The sequence below is a fragment of the Pteropus vampyrus genome, unplaced genomic scaffold (genome assembly GCF_000151845.1).
Source record: "Pteropus vampyrus isolate Shadow unplaced genomic scaffold, Pvam_2.0 Scaffold43, whole genome shotgun sequence".
NCBI classification, from domain to species: Eukaryota; Metazoa; Chordata; class Mammalia; order Chiroptera; family Pteropodidae; genus Pteropus; species Pteropus vampyrus.
The window spans coordinates 5,612,992-5,623,720 of NW_011888824.1; the positions used below are offsets into that span (position 1 = coordinate 5,612,992).

Genomic DNA, 10,729 nt, shown 5'->3' on the forward strand with positions numbered 1-10,729 from the left:
ACCATCCTGCTACAATCCCATCTCTGGGGACCAGGTCATGCTACTTCTCATGTACAGGAATTGGGGAGACAAGGGCCTCCAGCTGTGCTTGCAAGCAGTGAGCACTACTGTAATAGTCAAAGCATAAGTGATCTCAACACAAAGTATGGTGGTGGACGGGAGCAGAAAGGAAGATCACGATAATTGGTTAAGAGGTAAAGGAGTGGAACCATCAAAAATGAGAGTTTTGATAGTTCTGAGAGAACTATGGGAACTAGAAAGAAATGCTTACTCTGAGTAGACTACTATTCTCTCCTCTTTTTAGACTTTGCGGTCTAGCAAAGCTCACAAAATTTAAATGAAATTTCAAATTCCTGTTGCACCACCTTAAACACTTCAATGAAGGTTAATAACTCAATATGCAATTTTCCCTACAGCTTCGTGTTTCTTTTATTTAGAGATTTTTTGAAGGAATCATACCTATAATCTACTCATATTCCTTTTTATGAGGTATAACAGGAAGCGATATGAGTTTCTTAATAAAAATAATAGCTTATATATCTTGAGTCTTAGTTTCAAGCATTATGCTTAGCAGTTATACACATTAGAGCAATAAATACAATAGCACGATGAAGGCTATTATTGTCTTCATTTTGCTGATGAGGAAATGTAGGCACTGAGAGGTTTAAAAAGTTAAGAATCTTATTCCAAAATACATGATTAGTCAATGGCCAAACCATGCTTTAAACCTAGGTCTCACTTCCACATGTCTTATATATGGTTACAAGTGGTGTTCATATTGCCTCTGATTTCATTTTTCTAGTGTCTATCATTCTCCTGCTATTAACCACAAGTTTTGTTTAGGTAGTCACTACAAAACTAACAAGTGTCCTTTTAAGTAGATCTTAACCAACTGGTTGCTTAATTGAATTGTTAATCAATCAATTTAGTCAACTCTCTTAAATTCTTCTTTATTTGTTAAAGCATAAAGTCAGTTGAACATCTACCGTGTGCCAAGCATATTGGTCTGCTGGAGAAACTGAAAACATAGTTTTTCTTCTTATGTCCACAGTTTTCCATCTGTGGAGAGACACACCTTGAGAAATAAAGTATAGCATTCTGAAATCATGCAACGTTACTATACAGAATGCCTATTACACCCTTATTATAGTAAAATTCTATTTTGTAGTTACCAATTTGAGTCCATTTTAGAGAAAAGGTTATGCTTAGTATGCAAAAAGATAGTAATAACTGAGATGATAATCTAAATTCTTTCTACTGCCAATCTTTGCAGTGAGACTAAAGTAGTACTTAAAAAAAAAATCAAACTATACGTCAATACATACAAACCAAAAGACAAATAATCGATTTTTTTTTTCAGAATTAATCAGATAAAACAGTCATATTTCATTGAATTATTCAGTTAGTTCCTTTCTCAAATAGTTATTTGGGCCTGAATGACCTGTATCATTGCTTCAAATACCTGCCTGCTTTAGCGGTAGAAAATTTGAATGAGGAAAACATTTCAGATCAAAAGTTTAAAAGTCACAGTATCTGGGTTACCTCAGCTTGAACCTGGTACAATACTCAGGTCCTCGAATAAGGTCTTTCAGTTCAACGTCATTTTGTTATAACATTGATGAGAACAAAAATATTAATTCCCAGCTGGGGTCACTATATGTGAAGTTGGCACATTCTCCCCATATCCGCCTGGATTTTCTCCAGGTCCTTCGATTTCTTCCCACATCCCAAAGGTGTATACGTTAGGTGAATTGGCGTGCCTGAATGTCCCAGTGTGAGTGAGTGTGGGCTAACTCTCTAAGTGGGTGTGGGCATGGGTGTGCCCTGTGATGGAAGGGTGCCTGTCTGTGGTTGGTTTCCGCCTGGTACCCTGAGCTGCTGGGAGTGACCCTGGCCACCCTCGACCCTGAACTGGAACAAGCGGGTTGGAAAGTCATTCTCTTACTTGTTTTTATTAATCTTCCTTGAATCTTTAAAAATGTATGTAAAGCTCACATTTATGTTAATGTTTAATATTAGAAGTGTTTGGGGTCATTATTTTCAAGATCGGTGATGTTTTTGTGACCAGAAATATGCAATAGGAACTTAACTCTTGTTCATATATCAATTAGCCATGGTAAAACTGGTTTCATTATACATCATTTCACTTAAAGTCGCAGTTTCCAAGAACCTACCCACATCATTAAGTGAGGATTTACTGTAATTCAGTAAGTCCTCACACAGGGCAGAAGGGGGTGACCTCAGCTCTCCACGTACAGCATGGGAAGGCAGCTCGGTGCCTGGCACACAGCGGCCTCACAGACCAGGCTTGAGGAATGAAGTCCCAATCCACAATTGTAAGGTCCCTACTGAATGAGTACAAAGCAGGAAAAGGTAGCTCTTGGTGAAGGTTGTCTTGTATGAAGTTTTAAAAACCCAAGTATTTAGAATGTTTAGATTTAGAGATGACGTTTCTTAGTATATTTCTCAAAGGGGAAGCTGTTGTGTTGTTCTCTCTAAGCCATGCCTTGGGCCCTAAGCTGCTATTCCCTCATGAAAATTTGCTACTATTATTTAGTCATTCCCACCATTCCATGAAACTCACATTCCTAAATCAATCACCAAAAAAGGGATTTTAGGTCTAAGTGCTCCTAAACTAAAAGAAAAGGAGAGAAAAGGGAGAAGTGACCTCTTAAAATCCTCAATATTTTTCTCTCTAGCTTTATCAGCTTTAGCTTAAAATCACATGTCTTAATTATTTGAGATGAATGTAGAATACCAATTCATGAATGCTCAGGTCTCTGGCATTAAAAAAGTCAAAGTGATGAGGTAAATGACTTGCCTGGGAATGAAGAAACTTAGAGGTAAGCTCGATAGCTCACATCTGCTTTGTCTCAACCCAAATAATGCTTTAAAAGATTATCTTATATTAAGAACGTGGTTCCATAGTGTAGCGTTTAGCACGTCTGCTTTACATGCAGAAGGTCCTGGGTTTGTGCCTCAGTGGAGCCATGGTCCATGGTCTACAGCCATGCCACCCTGAACGAGTACGATGTCTGATCTCGGAAGCTAAGCAGGGTCGGGCCTCGTTAGTACTTGGATGGGAGACCACCTAGGAAGACCAGGTGCTGTAGGCATAAATAATACTAAGTAATAATAATAAAAAAAATTGTCTCATGTTAAGTCACCAGGAGAATGTCTTTTGTGATAGTGCTCCATTGAACAGGAAATCTATCACTATTCGGACACATCATTGAATTAAACTGACATCTCACTGTAATAAATCCCAATGCGGCCTTCAAATCAACACACAGAAAAATACACTGTGTATTGACATACAATCATTTTTGTATGTGTGGTGGAACACAGAAGCTATTTTGTTTCACAAGTATAACATGATGGTTTTTATGGGGGAAGTGAAGAATAATTTATCCAGTGGAGGAGGAATGTAATTAGCTTGAATACAGAGTATTGGAATTGGGCCAGGAGAACAGCCATGTTACCGAAAAAAAAAGAAAAAAGATTCCATTTTGAATACTAAAAATTAAAATAGTGTCCCCTTGTAGAATCTTGTATTCTCATGGTTATTTTTTTCTCTCTCTCAAAACAGAAATTTCATGTAATAAGATACAAAAGAATATATCAGAAATAACATTTGCCTAGCATTCACTATCTGCTAAGCACTGTGTTAAACATTTTAATTCTTCACGATGCCTCTGTGCCAGTCTATACAGCCAAGCTCCCTCCACAACCCTCAAGATGCCTGCTCCTTGACCCCCTCTTGAGCCTACATGTGATCGCCAGTAGTGGCACTTTCAGAAGAACAGACCTGGGAGAGGCTTGAGCAGGTAGGAAATAGACTTGGGCTGTTGGTCAGGAAAGGCCAGGGTCCCCGGTATCTAGATGATGGCCTAAAAGGCAAGATTGGTGCAGAGGCCACAGGCTCCATGGAAGTGTGCCCCTTGACCCCGCATTCCCCTCGATGCTAGGCCCAGAGGTCAGAACAGGGATTTCTAAAATGTAGAGCCCAGGGCAGACCCCAACGTACCTTTCCACCTCCTGCTTTTGTCTAAGGCTAGTGCCACCAACTTGGGTTAACTCCAAAGCTGATGCTCTTAGCTGCTAAACTAAATAGCTCCTCCACAAAACAAAATTTTCAAAAATTTTAGCTGAATGAATGATTGCATGGGAGATGTGGTATCTGTCCTCTTAGAGTTTCAAGGAAGACTTGTATATTATCTATGTTATAAAATTGAAAACCTGCTGGACTGAAGGATCATAAAAGCTCTAATTGTTACCAATTTTCAGAGCTGTGTCATTTGGTTAGACTTTCCATGAGGAGCACCTTTTGGCTTAGCTGTCAGTAAAGGCACTTATTTCCGAGTGCACAGGCTCCAACATGCTCGATCCTCAACCACAGTTTAGGACTCAGTATTCATTCTATTCATAATAATCCATTTTAAATAAGCCCAGAGGTAATACTGGGGTAATAGGAGAAGAATAACCCCAGCTTATGTTGCTTAGCCTGTTGTATACTTTTAGGGGTGGATCAAGAAGAAATTAAAGGAATCTGAAAGTCAATTTAATCATATCAAAATTTGTTTCAGCAGGACATGCAATAACAGGTTAAGATGTTAATCCATTTGTATTGTGTTTAAAATAACCCTTAGAGTAAGGAAGGTGGAAATTTAGATTCTATTAGTGTTTTTACAATGGAATAAAGAAGGTTTTTAAATAAATTCTTTCTTTTATGATTGCAAAAAAATGGCATATGCTCTTGGGGAATAATTTTTTAAATGTGTAAAAGTATAATGAAAAATCAATCATAATCCCACCCACCAAGACAATGACTGTTAATGTTTTTATTGCACTTTGCCTGCTAAAATCATAACCAGTTACTCAATTACAGCGTCTCTTTCACCCTAACATTTAAATAAGCAATTTTCCATATTAGTAAGAATCTCTGGATATATCAATTTTGATAGCTACATAGTATCCCATCACACAGATTTACTTTGATTAACAATTTACTTAATTTTATTGCTGTAATGGGGGGGGGCTTCCTATTGTTTATTTGCTTTTATATTTGCCTTGATGAATAATATTGTATTTACTTTCTTATTTTGCCTTTTATATAATATTAAAATATTAGCATACATGCACACATAAAATATATTTTAAGGAATAGGATCACTGGGTCAAAGAGGCAAACTATTGTTAAGGTTCTGCTAAATTGCTTTCTAAAACTGGATCCAGTTTAAACACCATATTCTTATTTCACCTCCCCTTACCAGCATGGAACACTATAATTTTTTAGAGTATTTGATAACTGATAAGTAAATATGGCATCCCATTATTATAAATTTTACTTATAAAGAAAGCACTTTAAGTAATGGAATTATGCCACAAATATATTACAAGATCATTTCATCTGATTGCTAAAATTATTATCTTACTTTCAATGATAAATAAAATGATAAATATCTCTGAGTTTATTTTGTTCTTAAACATTTCCTTTTACTGATTTCTATTTTAAAAATGAGAGTTGGAGATGTATTTGGCTTTGTCCATGGAATAGGCAGACTGTTGGTTGCATATCCAAATTTGGAAATTGAATTAAAACGGTTCCATTTTATACCTGAAAACCCTATTCTTATAACCCCAAGTTCAATTTCTTGAGGACCGTAGTGTTCTCCAGTACTAGCTGGAATTATTGCTTCTCTCTTAGAAGCTTATCTTAATTTATCTTTTTATATTTATGACGTCTCATTTTTATTACACTTCCCTTTCTCCAAAGTACTGCATGCCATATGCTTGTTTTTAAAACTTGAATCTAATATTTTGGCAGGCCTTGATGAAGATTATGCATTACCATTCAAGCTTGTTGCATTTTAAAAAAAAACAAACAAAAAAGAAAAAGAAAACAGATATGAGGATTACCAGCTTTAAGGGAGAATCACTTGCTAGAAAAGCATCCACACACCAACTTCAGCAGGATGTGGGATTTTTGCCATTGACTTTTTTCCATTCATCGTCTCAGTTGTGAACAGTAGAAGCGAAAGAAGCTGGTTGGTGGTCTGTGCCTGTCCAGTCAATGCTGGGAAACTGTCAGGATTACAATGCTCCTTTGTTGGCTGGCTTGGCAGCGATGCCAAGAGCTGAATGGGCCACAGAGACTGAACTAGTTATGACGACCGCTGGGTCCTCTTTAACCACCAGAAGGCCTCCCCACCTCATTGCCTGGCCACCCCTAGAATGACAGCATGCATGCGGAGATGTTTAGGTCCCTCCCACAATACGCTGCACCGAGTTGGTTAACAGAAAATTTTGACTTCCTGATGATCAATAAAATTCAGCAGAAATATCAATTTCACTTGAAACTTGCAAAAAAAAAAAAAGCAGATAAACAAGATAAATCATGAAAATACCATGAGGTAATGGTGTGTTAATCTCTCTATTGAGATTGCATGGTGATTATTAGGGATGGGAAGTAAAGAATTAAAAAATAAACTCAGAACCAAACAGAAAAAGAAGCTCCCTTATGATGATATTCCTGGGGAAAATCTCTGATTGAGCAATTTAGGTCACATTAACTTTTTATGTTTGTTTTTGTCACATTGAATCTGCCAGAACTCCAATTTTCAGATTTAGATGCATCCCCCAATAACAGAGGGAAGGAAACTGAAGATTATGAAGCAGGTAGGACAAAAGATTACTAAACAAAAAATGAGTTGTTTTCTAAAAGCTTCTGCTAACCCAGACTCCTGGTTTTATTTAAGAAGCCCATTGCCTTTGAAAACACACAGGATCTTTTCAACAGCAAAAGATCAAATGATGTTAATCAGGCAGTGGGACTTAATCCTTCAATGCAGCTGTCTCTTTACATTATAAACATTCCAGCCATATAAACGGGAACGATTTTTATCTTAGCTTCTTTTTTCTTCTTTTTTCCTCTCTCCTTCTCTCTCTCTCTCTCTCTCTCTCTCTCTCTCTCTCTCTCTCTCTCTCTCTCTCCGCTCTCCCTGCAAATCTTAACTTTTGCCAATCAGTACAGAATATGCTTTCTTCTACCTCCTTTCTAATCCCCATCAAGGAACAATCTGTGTACCTCAGAATGAAGAAAGACAAGAAGATGGGGCAGTGAGCCAGTGAGTACAGCCACCTCTCGCTTTTCTTTTCCATGTTCATCACGCTGTGGGTTAGCCATCGTGGACTCTGTTCTAGTGGAAAGACCATATCCATAAGTGACTACATCTAAGTCAGTCTTCTGCCTTTTCATCCCCTCTGTTCCTCCTCAGCTATTGATTTGGACTGATGGAATCCGTTCCACTTACCATAGATGGAAATGTATTTACAAATGGAAATGCTCTCAATGGCTTTTACTGAGCCAATCTTTTCTTCAAGAATAAAATAACCACAGTTTGAATTCTGTGGCATGTTTAACTTAAAGAAGAAATGGTTAGGTTGGGGTAAAGGACATATGACAGTCATCTTCAAATATATGATGTTATACTGTTGAACTAAGATTGGACTTTTATAGAAATATAGAACTATTAGAACAGTGATTCATAAATGAGGGTGTGGTGGTAAATAGAGTCACTTCTTCAGGGAACTTCTTCAGGGTACAACCCCTTTCTCTGCTGAAATGGTAATGTGCTTACAGTAGAGTGCCACTGCTACCTATTGGAGTACGACCTATTTCTTAGGAGTGTTAGGATAGAAAAAAAATCAAGTGATCTATCAAATTGAACTATAAATTCCATGAGATCAACTGAACATACATAATTTCCTCATCTTTTTATTCCTAAGGTCTAATTGGGGCTGATATGTGGCAGATGCTTGAAAATACTTCAAGTATTGTTTTGTTGGTGAGTTAAAGATAAAAAAGTCAGGGAAACAAATTTCATTTTAATGTAAGTAGAATGATGTAATAAAAGCACTGTCCATGGAGAGACAGCGAGCTCTGCATCCTTTGAGTTCAAGCATAACCATTACATAAACTGGGGAAACTGCTACATAAACTGGAGAGCTGACCAGATCTATGAGTCTAGCAGAGTGGCAGACAATTTGGCTACAGGTCAAGAACAATTCCAACACCTTCTACTTTACGACCATGAAGTTTTATTACTTAAAAGTTATAAAAAGATATATCCTGAAATATCATCAATTTAAACCAGTTGATCAAATCCTTCTGCCTTGCCTCCTGGGAGTTTTTTTGTTAAATTTGAATCACAGTTTACTAAATCCTAAATTTTTAATTTATATTTATAAAACTTATTTTCTTTTTTACTATGATTAACATTTGTACCTTTGAAAGTCTCCAAGTACATGGTCTTCTTCCTTAGAGCACTGTATGAATTCTGGTACACATTTGCCCAGAGCTCTTCTCCTTCTCCTTCTGCTTCTCCTTTTCTTTCTTTTAATTCTGAATGAAGTTCCTCATCCAAGGGAATGTGGAACTTGATAACCACTCCTTCGATATCCATGCGTTCCACATTTATACTGAACATCTGTGGCCCATTAAAGGAAGTAATAAAGTGGTACGCCTCATGCCCAACCACTGGGTTTGCTGTGATGATCTTTTGGCAAAGACCTCTCATCAGTAAACTGATGTAGCCTCTCTGTGAGTCAGAGTAAGTGGTACTGTCAGCCAGAGGAAGGGTGAATTACCTGTCACTAGCATTTTTTCTTGCACGGCGAATTCCCCTTTTGTCAACGATGGCAAAGTACCTGAGATTGTTCATCATGCCTATTCTATTGGAAGCACACAAGAAGTGGGTGACCCTGTGCTCTGAAAATAAAACCCAAGTTTTCTATGTCGGTGTTTCTTCACAATCTATTAATTTACTTTGAAAAGAGAGTGATGGAAAATTCTTAATCTACTTCTCAGTCTAGACCATTCTTAAAAATTTCAGATTTTCTACTGAATAAAACAAATATCCTAACTTTATTCACCTTAAGAATTATTCCTTAGCACCTTAGGGATTTTAAAAGTCTTCTGGGCTCCTCCTGTTACAAGTGAGGAATCTGGGGTCCAGAGTGGTGCAGTGATGTCATCTACCTCCCCTGTCGACTCCACACTCATTGACTGCTACCCTCAGGCCTTCTCCCTGGGGCCATTCCCCATCCTTCTTGGATTCCCGGGATTTGGCATTTTACAGGGTATTGAAGAGGTTGGGACTGTGTGAAAACTCATTGTGATATCTTAAGCTGTATCTGAATAGAACTTTTACCTTTATATTTTTATTATATTCTGCTGTGCTAATAAACTACAAATATCTCTATTTGTAACACATAAACACATACATTCATTCTAAATAGAGTTATATAAGTCACTGCATATGCCTCTAAAATCATTTATGCAATTTTTTTGAAAAAAAGTATTTTATATTCTTTTTCCCATATAGAGAGTTTTAAGTGATTTCAAATATGTGCTTGTATTATTTGATGCTTGACTTTGAACAGAGACTTTTGGAGGTAATGTATTTTGAGTGCCAGTGGAGGAAATTTTACCTTATAATATGTTATTTACTATAAAGAGGTATTTCTATTGCAGAAGAAAAGCAATAAGCTAAAGATGAGAACTTTTTGTTCAAGTTCAGTGTCTGCCACTCAGTAGCTCTGTTACTTAACCCAAGTCACCTAAACTTTCCTGGCAGAGATGTGTGTGTGTCAGCAGGGGCAGAGATGGGGGGTAGTGGAAGAGAGGTAAGAAAATCCGAACTGCTTTTCTCATTGGATTGTTGCTAGAATCATCCAATACTATATCTGAAAGTTTTTGAGACTTATAAATCAATTTTAAGTTAATATTACAATGGTCAGAACATTTGTCATTGCCACATAGCAAGTGGCCATAATGTGTTTAAAAGTTAAAAGTTGGGTTCTTTGATCTGCCAACTTGGATGGAATCTCAGCTTCACCACTTACTATTTGTGTGCCCTCTGGTGAGTTACTTACTGAACCCGCTGCCTACACTAGACATCCTGAGGGAATACCAGTTTAGCACACACCTTATTGGGTTGTGTTAAAGTTAAGTACAGCGATGATGCAAGGCTCCTAGTGAAATACCCAGCCCACAGTTAATAAACTTTAGTCTCTGTATTATGAGATTCCTGATGTCCATATGGTTCTGTGAAGTAAATAATCTGAGAGTGGGTTTCTTAGTCCTGAAAATATTTTTCTTAGGTCACCTATGTATAGAGCTCTAGCTGAGACATTACTTCAAAGCACATTGAGCAAATTCAGGTGTCATGAAACAAAATCAGTGACAGTAAGGATTCATGAGTTTGAGGATAAACTCAAGAATATCTACTTTTATTCTGCCCTCATTCTCATCTCCAGAACTGGAACTATGTCTTCAGAGCATTGACTCCATAAATTTGGATAAATTTGGATTCATGTTGTGCCTCTGTTATCTACTTGTTGGTTGTTTGGGAAAGTTGCTTCAATTCTCTGAAGCTCACTTCCTTTGCTCATAAAATGAAGGCAACCTTACAGAACTCCCATGCATCTTGAAAGTAATACCTAGAAATCCCTTAACACATAATAGGCCTTCAGTACAAGGTTACTATCAGTATTTTTCTTCTTTACATTGTCTATTATGATTATTACCACCATGATGGCTATCATTTCTACACCAATTCCTAGGTATTGGTCCAGATTCCCGAGAACTAAAGAAAAACACAGAAGAGGAGAAAGGTAGAAAAAAAGCAAGGAATCATGGCGAGAGCAAAGAGCATTCACTAAAACT

At 37.3% G+C, this 10,729-nt stretch overlaps 1 pseudogene; it reads left to right on the forward strand.

Moving 5' to 3' along the window:
• The first annotated feature begins 3,000 nt into the window (after positions 1 to 3,000).
• LOC111738829 lies at positions 3,001 to 3,116 on the forward strand (annotated as a pseudogene).
• The last annotated feature ends 7,613 nt before the right edge of the window (positions 3,117 to 10,729 follow it).